The following is a 17766-nucleotide window of genomic DNA, read 5'->3' as shown; positions in this document are numbered from 1 at the left end:
CCATCAAATATCTGATAGCACATACATTCTGAAGACAAAGCATATTCTCATTGGCTTATGGAATCCAAAAGATGAATAAATACCACTAAATCCCATTGCAGTGCATATTAATGAATTAATCCCACTTAAAACATGCATCTTGGAATATTTTAAATAGTTCCAACCAGTTCTACTTGCAACAGAGAGACAATACTCAGGGTGAGGAAAAGTTGTAAACCAATTTTTGGCTTTAAAAGATGGAATCCTGGACTGCAGTAAGTAAAAAAAACCACCATCATAATATTTAAGGGATTTTTAATTCTATGTATTTAATGCAAGCATAAAGGGGGTGGGGTGGTGGCTCAATAGTTAAGATGCTGGGCTTGTCAGCTGGAAAGTTGGCAGCCCATGTTTGAGACCCAAGCACCACATGACGGGGTAAGCTCCCGTCCTCTCCCCAGCTCCTGCCAACCTAGCAGTTCAAAAGCATGCAAATACGAGTAGATAAATAGATACCACTTCGGTGGGAAGGTAACAGCGCACCGTGATGTCATGTTGGCCACATGACTACGGAAATGGCCTTAAAATCGAGATAAGTACCTCCCACTATAGTCAGCAATAACTACTGGAGTAAAATCCACAGGGACTCTTTTACCTTTTACTTTTTAGTGCAAACATAAAAGATGTCTCATAAAAGCTAGAATGCTCCATTTGTCCTGGAAAGAAATGAAGATTTGCTATGTGTAATACATGCAAATGGAGAACACATGCAAGTGGAGAGTCAGAGGTGGTTAAGATTCAGGTTAATTAAAAAAAGTGAAGTCTCCAATGAAGAATGGTTTACAAAAATTCACTGAAAGTGTTTTGGTTGTTGTCAAATCAGAGTATGAAATAATTGAAAAAGGGGGAAATACAAGTTCCTAAGAACTCCAGCACATAATTTTACTGAATATGTGACTAAGATCTGATTTCACTTGCAGAAACCACGAATATGTACAACTTTTAAGCAAAACAAGACAAGGTGATATGTCAACCCATAATGAGCCATATAAATTGTTCATGTTGCTTTAGTTTGTTTTGAAAGCCTAGCCACTGGTTTACAAATTTTGATTTCTAGCTTAATTTATAATTAATTGGTCATTACTTTTTACAGTATTTCTATACTGCTAATTCAACATGAACCACTAATAGATTACAGATCAATAAAACGTATATTTCTGAAATTATAAGTAACACACACATATTAAACCATATCTTCATTATGTAAGATTCATGATTATGTTAATGAATCATACCAACTCTGGCTTCTTCAGCACACCCAAGTTCCAACAACTTTGATTTAGGATGAGGTACAAACTTTTTGATATAATCTTTATGGTTTATAGTTCGAGAGACAAATTTCCATAAGTGCCACTGCTTTTAGTAAAACTACTAGAGGTCATTTTCAAAGTTTATAGAATAGCCTTCAGCTAGTGACTAGCATTCTATCTTGTCTACCTTCCTTGGTGTGAAGGAAGGCATACTGTCATATTCCACCCTAAACATCCTGTGATGAATTATGGAGTCTAATCTTGAAAGTGATGTGAAACGTGTGTATGTATTACCTTGTGGTTTTGCTATAACATACACAGGCATTTCTATGCCAGTTCCGGCGTATTTAGTTGTAAATATACAAAGCGTATAGGCACTTACTTAACAGCCTTGAGGAGAATTCACTAGCAATTATATGAACATTACTTCAACAAAAATTCCAAGAATATTGTATTGCCACAGATTTTTCAAATGACAAGTCTTTTTCAGCTTTATACACCTCTGTGAGGTGGATCAAAAAGTTTTACAGCTGACTGAGAATTTGAGCTAAAGTTCCATCACTGTTGTCATTGTTATTGTACTATTATTATTGTACTACTCACATTGTAAAGAATTATGAAGATGTCCTTGAAGAAAATACATAGCAACTGTTGGGAAAACATGGATGCAGTCTAGGAAAAGAGGAAGGCAGCAGAAAGAAACTCAAGATTGCCCCATCTTGACTCTCTTCAGTATAAAAGGGGAGGGGAGAGAAACTCTTTCAGGCTTTCAGGATCATGTTATTATAACCTATATTAATAAAGTACAGTTTTAGTATTTCTTGTGATGTCCATTTCCTGTGTGGTTTACCTTGAAGGACTGACATATATTGAATATGACAAGCATCAAACAAAAAACTTGAAATTGTCAAAACGGAAATGAAACATCAAATTGGCTGTTTTAGAAATAGATAAATTTAAGTGGGCTGAAATGGTTCTATTTAAATCAGATGATCATATAATCCATCCATCCATCAATTACATTCAGGGTTTGGAATTCTTATGAAAGATTGTTTAACAAGAACACTGTTAAGCCTGTGCCTGGTTATAATCTAACAGATGACAGGATCTCATCTATTAAAATAAATGGCTATCCTGTGAATCAGGATCACTGTTAAGTGAGGTTTTGCACCCAGAGTAGATGTACTGGTGGAAAACAAGTGGAATTATATGGCAAATTATAAGAAGGTGCTAAATACAGCAACAAGAAAGAATATAAACTTGCTGAAAATGTTTTGAAGGCAAAAGTTGAAGAAATGGTTGAACCAGGTTTTATACAATAATTTGAATTAATGTAGGTCCTAAGTTAATACAGTTTGCAAAGAGTATTATCTTCCTTGTCAGCACTTGATTCAAGGAACACAAATGCAATCTCCATATGAGAATATCAGTGGAATCATATGAATTGCACAACAGGAAACAAAATATGAGAAAGTACAATCCAGTCATCCAGAATGCTTCCAAGTGTAGATTTAGGTGCTAGAGAATGATTTTTCGATGTAAAAAAAAACGTTATTAAAAAGAGCAGGGACATCTGACCTCAAGGACATACAATCAGAATAGAAATTTGATGTAAGAAACTGATTCAATCTATTTAATTTATACAAAAGAAAAATTAAGGAGCTACATGAAGAGTTAAGAGATGTTTTGAAAAACAACAGCAGAAAAAAAAATTCAAAGAGAAAAGATCCAAGAACTTGTTGTCAAAGCCATCATGATATCCCTAGGAAGATAAAGATAAAGAATGAAAGCCTTGGAGGACAAAAGGATATTTAATGACTAAGTGATAACTTTCAACATTAAGCAAGAAATATCAAGGAATGATATTTCAACTGAAAAGGTCAACACAGAGGGGAAAGCAATAACAACAACAAAAAGAATGAGAGATCTTTTTAAGATCCAAAAAAAAAACTAGAAAATTCACAATTAAGGAATTACTATGTATATTCTGTATACAGTGTCTTCAATTCAGGCTTGACACCTGAAACTTTCCCAGACTAGTCCCTGCAGTCTTCTTGGTAGGATTTTGTGGTTTGCCACTGCCATTTTCCGAGGGCTGAAAGAGAATGACTGGCTCAAAGTCATACTCAGCTGATTTCATATCTAAGTTAGGACTAGAACTCGGATCTTCGCTGTCCTGCTCCAGAATCATAATTATCAGACCAAACTTACTTTAAAGTAGGACTATTCAGATTTAATTAAGGGGAAAAAATCTAATTGAGACAATGATCTAAAGGGAAAAATGATAGACTGTACAGAAATCATTTACAAAAAACGATAGCAACATTTTCAGAGAAAGAATATATATATTGAGGAACAGATTGCAATAGAAACAATAAGCAGCTTTTATAAGAAAGCACCACTGCAGCTGAAATAGCAAATGGATTGTTTAAAGTTGCAGAAGAGGCAGCTAAACTGTTAACAAATTTGGGGAAACATGGCATGGCCCAATCAATGGAAATATATATATTCTTTTACAGAAGAAAGGCAAGTACAAGTGACCAAACAATGGAGTCAAGTCTTCATGCAAGCAACATTTTCCTTAAGGTCTTAGATAAAACAATAGATCCACACATGGACAGAAAAAGATCAGATGAACAGTGATTACAAAAAAGGCAGAACATATCAGATTCATAGAAATAGCAAGATATGACGAGAGGTTTAATTTATTGACTACAATTATGTATCTACGGAGATTCTTCAGCAGAGCTGAAGAAGCTTTTCGGATGAGAAGCAAAACATCTTCAAAGAAAAACAAGAAAGTTCAGTTCCCTTTTGAAAAAGCACCTTTGCAATGCTATGCTTTTGACAGTGTATATGTCATGCCAGAGAGGGACGCGGTGGCTCAGTGGGTTAGGACGCTGAGCTTGTCAATCAGAAGGTCGGCAGTTTGGCAGGTCGAACCCCGAGTGCCGCGTAGCAGAGTGAGCGCCTGTTACTCGTCCCAGCTTCTGCCAACCTAGCAGTTCGAAAGCACGTAAAAATGCAAGTAGAAAAATAGGGACCACTCCGGTGGGAAGGTAACAGCTTTCCGTGCACCTTTGGCGTCTAGTCATACCGGCCACATGACCACAGAGACGTCCTCGGACAAGCGCTGGCTCTTCGGCTTTGAAACGGAGATGAGCACCGGCCCCTAGAGTCGGAAACGACTAGCACGCATGTGCGGGGGAACCTTTACCTTTATATCATGCCATATACTTGTACATTCAGTCCCACATATTCATATATGATGAATATATTAAGGTTAATAGAAAAGCTACAACTATTCAAGAAACCTTCATAATGAGCAAGACGTAGTAATAAGAGTTTGGAAAAAGAGAGTGGTTCAAAATAGGTAAAGGAGTGAGATAAGGATAGATATCAATTCAATCTGTCACATTTATACCATGATTAAAAGCATTAAAAGAAACACTAACAACTTGAGGTAGGTAAGCGTTTTGTTAGCCCAAAGTAAAGAAGTCTTAGAAGAACTCATTTTGAAAGTAGAAGTGGAAAACCAGGTTTCACATTAAACAGGAAAAAGAAAAAGGTGTGATCGATAGAAGATGGAAAATGATTTTGGTATTTTGGATAGACAGATAATGCACTGCAGAAGTAAGAGATTAATTCTATGGAGGAAGGGAATGGCAAACTTAAGACAAGATCAGGAAGAATACTTCAGAGATCAAAATAGTTTTAACCTAGTGGTAAGGGTACTGAAAGCTGGGCACTGAGAAAGAGCTAGTGAAAGAAGATTAATGGATTTGGAGATGGATATTAAGAGTACCATGGACTACTCTACTTAGTCCTGCGTCAAATAAAGACCTTTCGCTTGAAGTGGCCATCAACAAGGAGAAAACTCACATTATTTTGGCATATGGTGGAAGCAATAGCTTGATAATAAAAAGCAAGTTTGCGAAAAGTAGAAAAAAGGGGACCATCTCAAATAAGGAGGGTGAATGGTATCAAAAGATGCATCGCTTTCCTTGGGAAAGCTGAAGATATTACTAGAGCCAGGCTGAGTTAGTGATTGTCCACCACTAGAAGCGGAATCCAAATCAGGGGCCTCGAAGTAGTAGTCTTAATTAACAAGAATCATCAAGGTGACATTTTAATCCACATCCATTAAAATTGTCTTATATACATGCACCAAACTCTGATAATTTACAGTTCAAGTATGCACAATATCCCCAAACAATGGGTAAGAAGGTCAGAAGTAATAAAACAAAACATTGCAAGACCTTATTATGGTTTCATTTCTTTTTTTATTCTGCAAAGCTATTCTGTTTGATCTTGCTTAGTACTGACTCAGAATGGGAAGGAAACACGGAGATTCACAGTATAGCCTGGAGCTGAACGGCAAAGCTAACGATAATAATAGAAATAAAATAAATAGCCTACAATTACCCCCATCACCCCATTACAGTGCTTCTCTCGGTACCTAAGTTTTTCATGGAATTCTCACAAAGCTAGCTTCCCCCTCAGATTAAAGGGTGCAAGTCCCAGGCTGATGGCTTTTATAAAGCTGTCACACATATTACAAGGTTACTCTCGGTCATTCCTTGCTGACTTGGGAGTTGCTCTATGAGTTTTTCTCCTTTTTTTGCCTTGCCTCAGCAGCTCCAACTGGAGGCATCTTCCTAGAAAGCAGCTCTAGAAAAGAGATCACAAATCCCTGATTGAGGAGGTTTTGGCTCTCCCAAGCTTCATTCCAGGATGGGTTTGCAAAGATGCTATTAGATTCCTTTTCTGACCCGGGGGCAACCATCCTTACACGTGGAGAAGGTGCAATGCCCAGAATGGCTACCACGGGGCTGGCTGGGAATGAAGAGATTTGTAGTCCAGCAACGTAGGGGAGGAACTGAGTCTTACTAGTTCAACTAGGGCTTGTAGGAAATAAGCTATGATCCCTGCAGTTCTACAGTAAGACATACATGGTTAAATAGGGATGGAATATATGTATGTTGTTTAAGAGAGAAAAAGAGAGAGAGAAAGAAGAGAGTGAGTGAGAGAGAGAGAGAAAGAAAGAAAGAGAGAGAGAGAAAGAAGAGAGTGAGTGAGAGAGAGAGAAAGAGAGAAAGAAAGAGAGAGAGAGAAAGAGAGAAAGAAAGAGAAAGAGAGAAAGAGAGAGAGAGAGAGAGAAAGAGAGAGAAAGAGAAAGAGAGAGAAAGAGAAAGAAAGAGAGAGAGAGAGAGAGAGAGAGAGAGAGAGAGAGAGAGAGAGAGAGAGAGAGAGAGAGAGAGAACCTCGACGCCAGGCACTGCTTTGTCTACTTAAAAACAACAGATCTCTCCCCAAACCCGCCAGTCCAGCTCCCCTTCGCCCTTTCGTCTCTGCCCTCCTTTCTTCCTTTGCAAGCCAGCTCCTTCCGAGTTATCATCCCGTTCAATTAAGCCAGCCAGCTAGCCAGCCAGCCCGCAAACCATCTCTAAAAGCAGGGCTGCGCGCGTACGGGACGTGCCCGCCAGGAAAACAACCCCGTTCCAGAACTGCTAAGAGTTTCCGCGGGGCAGAAAGCGCACTCTGAGCATCCTCAGAAGTCCGCTCTCCTCGTCTCCCTCCTTCCTCAAGGGACCGGGAAGCGACCGGGAAGCCCCAAGCAAAAGCGGGTGCCTCAGCCGAACCAGGGCTTCGAGGTCGGTGCAGAATTGCGCGGGGTCGGAGCGAGAAACAGGGTTTCCCCCCCCCCCGCGCACACACACACACACACACACACACACAGAGAGACACACACAGACACACAAACACACACACACACACACACATTCCCCCGCCACCCTTCAGAAGCAGGACAAGCCGATCCCCGGGGCTTCGCTGCAATGGAAGCATCCCCCTCGAAGTGTCCCCCCACCCCTCTTTCGCGATCCCCCCCATATCCCCCCTTTTCGCCCCCTTTACCTGCTCGCCAGTTGGATCGAGGCTTAAGTCTTTAGACCCGCCCGGCGACGTCCGACAGCTTTCCGCCGCTGGATCGGGGGTGGGGGAAAGGGAAACGGGAGGCCCCGGCCACCTCCACTCTTGCGCGCTCCCCCCAACCGTGACTCCAGAAAAGCAGGAGGCGGCGAGCCCGATGCGCCTTATATAGAACCCCGCCGGCTCTGTTCAGCGAGGTTATTATCGGTCAACTCCGCTTCTTCCCTTGGCCGCTCCAGCTGCTGTTGCTGCCGCTGGTCTGTTTATGTCTTTCCATCAGTCACTGGGAGCACGTGGAAGAGGAGCCCGCCTCTTAAAAGGGCGAGGTCCCGGGCCTGCTAGACAGCCTGGTCCCGGCGTCTCTCCGAAATGCGCCGTCGTCGTTCTGATTGCTTAGATTACAGTCCTATCGCCTTGCGTAGCTTTCCACGGACCCTGCTTGCTGGCGGAGGGAGGGAGGGGGGAGGGGGGAGGGAGGGGGCGACAGGAGGCCCGGGTGTGCGATGAACAGCAATGCCGCAGCTTGCATTTTTACCACGAGGCGCTGCCGGGAATGCTACTTTTTCTGACGCTAAGCGCTTGGAAAATTCTTTTTTTAAAAAAGATTTTATTAGTTCTTTTTTCCTTACATACATATGTTAGTTTTTCTTTTTTTATTATTATTATTAAAGAGTTTTACAAAAACAAAATTTTACAATATATCCCCAAATCCCTCCCACCCCAAACCCACCCAACTTTCCCCCCCCCACACTTCCCAGAGCTAAATACAGGATTATAGTTACAATAATCGTATTCTAAATAAAAATTATGCATAATATACAATTAACCAAATTCATCACTTGGAAAATTCTGATAACGCTGGAAAAGAACCCTGGGAGAGGTTGCAACTTTTGCTGGTTTGGTTCTCCACAGGCTGGATTTCACTTGGTGCAGAGTGAATGTTCTTTCTTTTAGCAGTTGACCAGTGATCAAAACATATATATTTTTCTTTGCTTTTTTCCAAACACACACACACACACACACACACACACACACACACACACACACACACCTACCTTGGAGAGATCTCAGATGGCAGGACATTTCCATACAGTATCTCTGCTGTCTCTACTCACAATTGACTACTGCAGTTTTCAAGTGATCTGCAAAGGTCTTCATTGCTGTTGGCCTCAGTTACAGGGAGTACGTTCATATCACCAGGAGCCAATGCCTGCTCCAACTGACTAATCAGAGTAGAAATAGCATCATTCAATCATGGTCCTATTTCCTGAGCTGTCATGGTACCTAGACAACAAGAATCCCTTCTCCCCTGCTTCACACACAAACACCCTCATATTTACAAGGATACACAGTCATTGACTGATGGATGACATGCCATCAAGTCATTGTTGACTCTTAGCAACCACATAGATATTCTCCTTGACCTTAAGTTGGTCTTGCAAGTCTTGGAATGGTGGGCACCTGCTGGGTGTCCTCGTCTCTTTTCTTCCAACTTTCCTAGCATTAGCACGTTCTCCAGAAAGCTAGGTCTTCACATAAGGTGTCCACAGTCAATGAACCTGGTCATTTGTGCACACCCACACTGGGTGTCTCATCCCGCCCCCCCCCCCGTGTCCCCTCCATCAAAGTTGTTATGATAGGAAGCTATGGGAAAAAATGTGGTTCATAAGAAAAAAGGAACCATCCATGCTCTTGTCTTGCCAACTTCACTCTGCTGCGTATAAAAGTGTCCAAAAGTGCGCTGATAATCATATTGGTATTTTTGCAATGTGCAAATTTTCTAACCACACTGATGTAGTGGGGGAAAGTGTGAGATAAGTCTTCCAACAGTGCAAACAGGCTGAAGAAATTCTACTTTTGAATGATCCAAGTGGTTCATCCATACCGTTTCAAACGTTTGCAGATTTTTGAATATCTTCTTGTTCTTGGTAATTTAGGGGAAACAATATATTTCTGCATTTTCTTCTTCAAATGAAGGAGGTTGTTGTTGTTTTTAATGCGTTCAAGTAGTTTTGACTGCTGCTGGCATCCTCCTGGACAAGTCCTGCAAATTGTTGTGGGGTTGTTGTTTTTTTGTTTTTTTGTTTGTTTGTTTTGGGGGGGGGGGCAATATCTCAGGCAATGGTTTACCATTTGTGCCCAAGGCAGGACTAGAATTAATGGCCTCTCAGTTTCTAGCCTGAGGCCTTAAGTACTATACTAGACTTGCTATATATTTAAAATACTGATTATATATTAATTCTAGCTTAGCCACTTTTCAATTTAATATATAGGTAAGCCACACACATACAGTCTTCTGTTGAAAAAGCATTCTAAGAGCTGATCTGCTGAAAATTGAAGAAGGAAATTTCAGTACGAAGTCTTGAGATTGCCCCTCAAAATGAGCAGGCACCCAAATCTAGACATGATTCACTTCCACTATTGTGAGGTATTGTATTTCAATTAAGTTACAATAAATATTTCTAAGTGAGAGTTGGTTTGGTACAGTGGTCAAGTCATACAATTAGAAACTAGGAAACTGTGAATTCTGCTCATGCCTTAAGCACAAAGTGGTGATTTTGTCTCAGCCCTAGGCAGCAGCAATGACAAAGCACCTCTGAAAAATCTTGAAAATTGCAGGGACTTGTCCAGATAAACACCAGAAGTCAAGACGGACTCAAAGGGGCAAAAGAAAAAAAAATTAAAGGTACTGTTCTGTTTAAAATTAGTATATATAAATTTTAAATATTTTCTGCTGTACTTTTCTGAGATGATGCATTATTATAGCTTCTTTGTCATTTTCTTCAAATTAATGTAGGCAATCCTGCAATTCAAAGCAGAGAGATAGAGTCTCAACTAGGTAATTTAAATAAAAAGTTTCCTATTGCTCAGGCGCTCAGTAAACAAGTAGCCCTCGGTTGGGGCCAAATAATTACTACTGTCATTTACAACCAACCCAGATTCTGCTTCTCCTTCTGGATTTTTTGGTGGATAATTGACTAGTAGTTCTTTCAAGAAATATTCACCTCTGAGATAGCCTTTACAATGCTAGCTCCTGGTCTCTGAGAAGTTTGTAAAAACATGCCTGTTCCAGAAGACCTTTTCTTAAAAATCATTTTTACCTCACCTTTATTATCTTTACAGAGGCAGAAAACATACCTAATACTCTTTCCTCCTCCTATTTTCACAATAACCCTGTGAGGCGAATTGGGCTGAGCGAGAAGGAGTGGCCCAAAGTCCCACCCAGCTGGCTGTTTTGCCTAAAGCAGGACTAAAACTCACAATCTCCTGGTTTCTAGCCTAGTGCCTTAATTATTATACCTTGCTAGCTGTATGGCCAAGAATGCTGCCAAGAATGTTTTAATTACTTTTCGGTAATTAATAGAAATTTTAACTGTAATTATAAGACCAGATTTGTCTTACAGTATAGCACTGTGTATTATTGTAATGGTGGCTGTATTGGCTGCCTTTTTGCTTTTGTTCATTGTTTCAAATCTGTTGACTGAAGTGCTTTCAAGTGAATAAACAACTAAGAGCACCCTTTCTCTATATAATATAGATAATAGACTTTTCTTGCATATGAAAAAGTCCACTAGTGTTTCTGCTTCTGTTTTTTCTTGTGAAAAACAGCCACGGATATATATTTGTTGTCCCATCATACCGTTTAAAATAAGCAGCCTAAAACAAGACTGTCACTTTTTTTCTTGGGCCATGAATGCTCTGATTTATGGATGGACAAGAAAAGAAGAAAATTGTTCGGAAAGCTGAAGGATGTAAGAAAGATAGTGTACTTGAACTTTAAATCCATTAGAAACTCTTTTTATAAGGTAAAGGTAAAGGTAAAGGTTCCCCCGCACATGTGTGCTAGTCGTTTCCGACTCTAGGGGCCGGTGCTCATCTCCGTTTCAAAGCCGAAGAGCCAGCGCTTGTCCAAGGACATCTCCGTGGTCATGTGGCCGGCATGACTAGACGCCAAAGGCGCACGGAACGCTGTTACCTTCCCACCGTAGTGGTCCCTATTTTTCTACTTGCATTTTTACGTGCTTTCGAACTGCTAGGTTGGCAGAAGCTGGGACAGGTAACAGGCGCTCACTCTGCTACGCGGCACTCGGGATTCGACCCGCCAAACTGCCGACCTTCTGATCGACAAGCTCAGCGTCCTAACCCACTGAGCCACCGCGTCCCTTAGGAGAAAGATAGTGTACTTGAACTTTAAATCCATTAGAAACTCTTTTTATAGGTAGTTTGAAATTATAAATATATATGAAACTTTGGTGTATTGAAGCATTCTTGTGAATACCACATTTTTGAAATGTAGGCATTCATAATGTCACATGCATCAAGATGTCATCATACAAATGACATATAATATGTAATTTATGTTCCAATTGCCTAATTCAAGTAATGAAATCATAACACATGATGCCACTTGCCCTCATCACGTCTGGAGGCAAGTGACGAGGGAGGCAAAGAGAGAAAGATTCACTTTCCTCTTTTCTTTCTTTTTATTGTGTAAGCTTTGACAAATCATCAGACAAAAATCACAATGCAAAAAAGCAAAGTAGAAGATAAGCAACTACTAATAAAACATAAGGAGAAACATTATGAAAAAAAATATTAATGCTTTCTCCCCTTCGCTTCAATTTATTTCCCCCAATTATTAACCACTGCCTAAATATTTGTACTGTACTTTGAAGATTAAACATTGGAAGTTATTGCTAGTATCTGTTTAAGTAATTTCATCTATTGTTTTTGATTGGTCCCTTAACTCCTTCCTTTAAATCTGTTCCAACTTTCTGAATGTCTTGCTGTGTAATTTGTCATAAATAAGGGAGCCACTGCTGCTTTGGTTAGGCTTCTATAAACTGTCACTTTTGTGATTGCTGCATCTTCTCCAATTTTGGCCTCCCAATCTTGTATCTATGCTTTTGGGGAACAGTCTGGTCAGATTCTGAATTCATATTCGGAGTTTGCATGATTTGGAGTAATCCTGCCAAAGTTTGGGCACATTAGTACTTTATTTATTTAATATCATATTCAATGAATCCTAGCACATTTAAGCTAAGGCTTAAAAGAAAAACATTAACAACTTTCTACTCACTATGTCTTTAATACAAAATTCTTACACACACACACACACACGCACTCCTCCAAATACCTGAAAAAATACCTGAGACCTAAATGCAACAAGTGAAAGTATCAACATTTGTTAGTACAAGAACAAGGGGAATTTATAATAATGTCAAGGGATTTAGGTTTTCAACAAACAGAAACATCTTACGGACTTTTTGCTGAAGCATGGAAAAAAATGAACTGATTATGCTGATTAAAAAGGGTTGAATATAGGGAAAAGGGGAATTATAGATAGTCCTCAACAGTTCATTTAGCCACCATTCAAGGCGCTGAAAAGAGCGACTTATGACAATTTTTCACACTTATGACCATTGCAGCACTACAACAGTCACATGATCAGATGATTGGCAACTGCCTCATATTTATGACGGTTGTAGTGCCCCGGGGGTCACGTGATCCCCTTTTGTGACTCTTTGACAAGCAAAGTCCATGGGGAAGCCAGATTTACTTAACAACCATTTTACTGACTTAACAACTGCAGTGATTCATTTAACAACTGTGGCAAGAAAGGTTGTAAAATGGAGCAAAGCTCACTTAACAATTGTCTCGCTTAGCAACAGAAATTTGGGGCTCAGTTGTCATAAGTTAAGGACTACTTATATGATGGAACTTTGAAAGGAGGGCAAATATATTTGTTTATTTAATTTAATTTAATTTATTAATATTTCTATACCGCCCTTCTCCCGAAGGACTCAGGGCGGTGTACAGGGCAAGAATAAAACACAAAGCTACAAAAATTAAAAAGTAATTAAATACATGCCCATAAAAAACAATAAATACATTAATAAAACCCCAATAAAATAATAGTAAAAACCCCACCAATCCCCCCTCAGGCCAGGCCGGCTTGTTCGAACAGGTATGTTTTCAGATCGCGGCGAAAGGAGCGAAGATCGGGCGCCGTCCGGAGCTCAACCGGTAACTGGTTCCATAGCTCCGGGGCGCCCACAGAGAAAGACCTCCCCCTGGGGGCCACCAATCTACATTCTCTGACCGGTGGCACCCTGAGGAGGCCCTCTCTGTGGGAACGCACAGGGCGGAGGGAAGTTGACGCCGGCAGCAGGTGTTCCCTGAGGTACTCCGGACCCCTGCCATGTAGGGCTTTAAACACCATGACTAGTACCTTGAATCTCACCCGGAAGACAACTTCTTTATAACTGATATAAAGAAGATTGGGAAGCCATTTTTTATACATCTTTTCTTTTTTTCTATGTGTACTATTTTCCTTATTGTTTCTTTTCTTTAATCTTACTTTATGTCATTTTATGTTTTACTTCTGTGAAAAACTTTAATAAAAATTACAAAACAAATAAAAATGGATACATTGGGCTGATGGCATGATAACTAAGGTTAAATTATCTGCCACGTCACAGAGCTAATAATATTTTGACTCCAGAGAATATTTTTGGAGATCTTTCTTTTTCCTAACACCTCCAATAGAGACAGATAATTCTACATCAAATCAAATCTTTTGTTGTTGCTGTTGAGGGTAAACAAATTATCTCTGCATGAACCATTGTTCTTGTAATCAAAAGACAAGCACAGTGAGTTAGACAGATATTTTTCTTTTGGCTTAGAAACTGCTTGATATGAAAAGTAGCATGCAAATTCAATCTATGTCTGGAAGTAGAAGAAGGACTAAGGGTGACATGATAACAGTGTTTCAATATCTCAAGGGTTTGACACAAAAAGAGGGGGATCAGCCTATTCTCCAAAGCACCTGAAGGCAGGACAAGAAGCAATGGATGAAAAATAATCAAGGAAACAATTAATCAGTGGAAAGATTGACCTTCAGAAGTTGTGGGCATTCCAACACTGAAGGTTTTTAAGAAGACAACCTTGTCTGAAATTGTATAGGGTTTCCTGTTTGAGCAGGGGGTGGAACTAGAAGACCTCCAAGATCCCTGCCAACTCTGTCATTCTGTTATAATGTTCTGTTAAGTTCAGGATTCCATCCCTGTTGTTTCTAGTCAACAAGATAATATCATCCAACATTTTGAAGAGTAAGGGAATGACTCAGGTTCTCCATCCTTTGTCTAAAAATTATCCTTACCATTGTAGGACTAATCTGTGCTTACAATTTTAATACTAAGCTATGCAGCATCCCTCCAAAGTTTGTTCTGTTTGTTCTCATTGAATTCTCATTGAGTAATTGGAAAGTCTGCCAGTTTAAAAATATTGGAACTTGGATTAGGCTCTTTAACACTTAACCATCAGCAGAGGAGATTTCATTGAAAAAGTTCTTGGTCAAGAGATGAGCTTCATTGCATTAGAGACCTTGAGATTACTGAACAAAAGAGACACATAATTTAGCTATCGCTTCAGCCTGATTGCCTTCTCAAGATAGTTTTCAGAGGTGGAGGACCCATAATTGCAGACGCTGCAGTGATTAGTCTGTAGTCAGAACATGCATTCATGGTATCCAGTGGCTTCCAAAGGGGGAGCTTCCAACCCATGGAGATTTCAAAGTCAGGGCAAAAGTTCTGTTAGATAGAAAAGAAATTTATAGTGTCCAATATTCTGTGCCAATTATTTTCAAATGTTGGATGCCACTTTGAGCTTCCAGTCACGTCTGCACATGCCTCCCAGAATTCTTCACAGCCATATTTTTCCTTAATACACATAACCACTGGCTGCCCATTTTCAAGGGTTGCTTATTGAGCCTGCCTTAGTTCTTAGTTCAGTGCATCCAGGTTTGTAATGTCCAATTAAGGTTAAGCCAGTGTGCAAGCCAGACTATTAAATTGCACACAGTGAGCCGTAGGACTCTCACTAGGAGTCACCCAGTGCAACATATTCAGGGCTTGGGTTTGGAGATCTCTTTCCTGCTACCTCCTCAGTGAGAGCATATTAATTGCAAATCACCTGAGAGGGCCTGATTTCCTCCCCCTTGGAATTTGCAGGAAGTTGTACAAACAAAGCTTTGGAGCCACAGAGCAAAAACCAGCCTGGGGAACTTTACTGTAGGTAGGTGGAGGGGATAGACTAAGTGTGATTCCGAATGGTGTCTGTGCGTGTGTGTATGCAGCTACTTCTACAAAACAGTTAATACAAATATCCTGAACAAATTTTCCATCCCACCAGACAAAAGTCTAAGGCACGGGTCGGCAACCCACGGCTCCGGAGCCGCATGCGGCTCTTTGAGCCGTCTCCTGCGGCTCCCAGCCGGCCAGTGCGCGCGCACCTCTTTGAACGGGCAGTGGTGGGCGCGCACCTCTCCAAATGGAGAGTGGCACCGCCCGTTCCGAGAGATGCGCGTGCACCTTTCCGAAGGGCCGAGGTGCGCGCACACCTCTCCAAGCTGCCGCCGTCCCGTCCGGAGACCTGCCGCGTTCGTCAAACATTGACGAACAGGGCAGCTGTGCAAACGGGATGGCGGCGGTTTGGAGAGTGCCGCCGCCATCCGGAGACCTGCCAACGTTTGGGGAGGTTTGGGGAGGTGCGCGCGCACCTACGGTCGTTCGGAGAAGTGCGCGCGCACCTCTCGGAATGGGTAGCGGCGCCGCTTCTTGGGAAAGCTGCCGCGGCCCGTCTGCAAAGCTGCCGCTTTCGGCAGCTTTGCAGACGGGCCGCGGCAGCTTTCCCAAGAAGCGGCGCCGCTGCCCGTTCGCGCGGAGGTACGGAGACCTGCCGACGTTTGGGGAGGTTCGGGGAGGTGCGCGCACTCTAAGGTGTTCATCCCTCCACAAATCCATTTAACTGGCTGATTACATTGCAAATGAGGCATGAAAGAAAAGCTTACAATGAGTTTCTACCCTTTCCCCATAGTCTTTCCTAGTTGTCTTCTGAGGCTTCACGTGGGGGCCAATGGTTCCAGGACTCCTTCCTTTCTCTGCAGCTTTCACAGGCATCTGGGTGATGTAGCACTGGGAAGATCTGATCCACTCTGGTTGCATGATGACTTTCTAGTGGATGGTTAGATTCAAACCCCATTCTCTGGCTCAAATGGATGGAGGCAGCTTCTGGGTCAGTGTGCTCTGCTTCCAAAGGTTGTGGGGGTCATCTATGCAGGGCTGAAAGATAGGAGAGCAAGGTCCCATCCCCCACTTTCTGGGTGTACTCTCCCAGGGGAGGTTTTGCTGATCAGACAAAGGCATGGAGAACAGATAAGAAAAGGATAAGAAAAGGGGGCAGGGGGGGGTAGCTTGCAGACAGAGTTTGAAAAGGCATTAAGGTTAACGTTGCAGATGTTAATTAAGTAGACAGATAAAACCCACTTAAACACATACAGTAAATGCAAGAGTGAAACTTTTCCAGCAGATGAACTTAAAACATTCCCTCCTGATAACTTTTGGCTGTTCTTAAAAGTACAGAGAGAGAAAGAAAAAAAAGAACACATTTCTCTTCATCCTGTTTGCTGGCCAAACAAACAAGGTGAGAGTATTTGGTGGCTTATTTTAAGCAGAACTTTTAGCAGAATTTTAAAATATTTTTCTCTTTGGATTAGAGTAACCCAACAGTTACATTTACTTCACACATGAAGACTTTGACACACATACACACACAAAGACAAGGAAAAGAGAACAGAAAAGCGCGGCTGGTGCTGTGGGAGCAGCAGAGCCCACTCTATATGGCGAGGCTGCGCAATGCGGGCAGCGGAGGCGGTGCGGGCCAGGCGATGTTTTAATCTTATGATTTTAAAAATATATTTTTTCTATTGTAAGTTTCCCCAAACCTCGCCATGTGGATTGCATACAAATATTATATAATTGGTAAATAAAGGTAGAACATATGTTAAATATACATCAAATGATAATATTGCTTCCCTACAAAGTCAATTCTTGCTCATTGACAGACCAAGGAGTTAACTCGGAAAGGCAAGAGGAAAATCTAGAAGAGGTCTGTGCAGCTCTTCAACATCTTCATCAACGATTTGGATGAGGGGATAGATGGGGAACTCATCAAATTTGTAGACAACACCAAGCTGGCAGGAATAGCCAATACTCCAGAAGATAGGCTTAAGATACAGGAGGATCTGGACAGACTCGAACACTGGGCGCTATCTAACAAAATGAAATTCAATTGTGAAAAAGTAAGGTTCTACATTTAGGCAGGAAAAATCAAATGCACAGGTATAGTATAGGTGGTAACTTGCTCAATAGTAGTAACTGTGAGAGGGATGTCAGAGTCCTAGTGGACAATCACTTAAATATGAGCCAGCAGTGTGCTGCAGCTGCCAAAAAAGCCAACACAGTGCTAGGCTGCATTAATAGAGGAATAGAATCAAGACCATGTGAAGTATTAATACCACTTTACAAGGCCTTGGTAAGGCCATACTTGGAATACTGCATCCAGTTTTGGTCACCACGATGTAAAAAAGATGTTGAGACTCTAGGAAGAGTACAGAGAAGAGCAACAAAGATGATTGGGGGACTGGAGGCTAAAACATATAGGGAACGGTTGCTGGAATTGGGTATGTGTAGTTTAACGAAGAGAA

At 41.2% G+C, this 17766-nt stretch overlaps 1 protein-coding gene across 1 annotated transcript in view; it reads right to left on the bottom strand.

Moving 5' to 3' along the window:
• The window catches only part of ABCA1 (ATP binding cassette subfamily A member 1), a 126735-nt gene extending 119298 nt beyond the window's left edge, over positions 1–7437 (bottom strand). Inside the window, exon 1 of the mRNA XM_081320309.1 lies at positions 7206–7437. The gene's annotated coding sequence lies outside the window, so the exon portion shown is untranslated. The remainder of the gene's footprint in view (positions 1–7205) is intronic.
• Positions 7438–17766: the final 10329 nt, after the last annotated feature.

This window comes from Vipera berus, assembly GCF_964194415.1.
Source record: "Vipera berus genome assembly, chromosome: 2".
Classification (NCBI taxonomy): domain Eukaryota; kingdom Metazoa; phylum Chordata; class Lepidosauria; order Squamata; family Viperidae; genus Vipera; species Vipera berus.
This window is presented reverse-complemented; position numbering and strand designations above follow the sequence as displayed.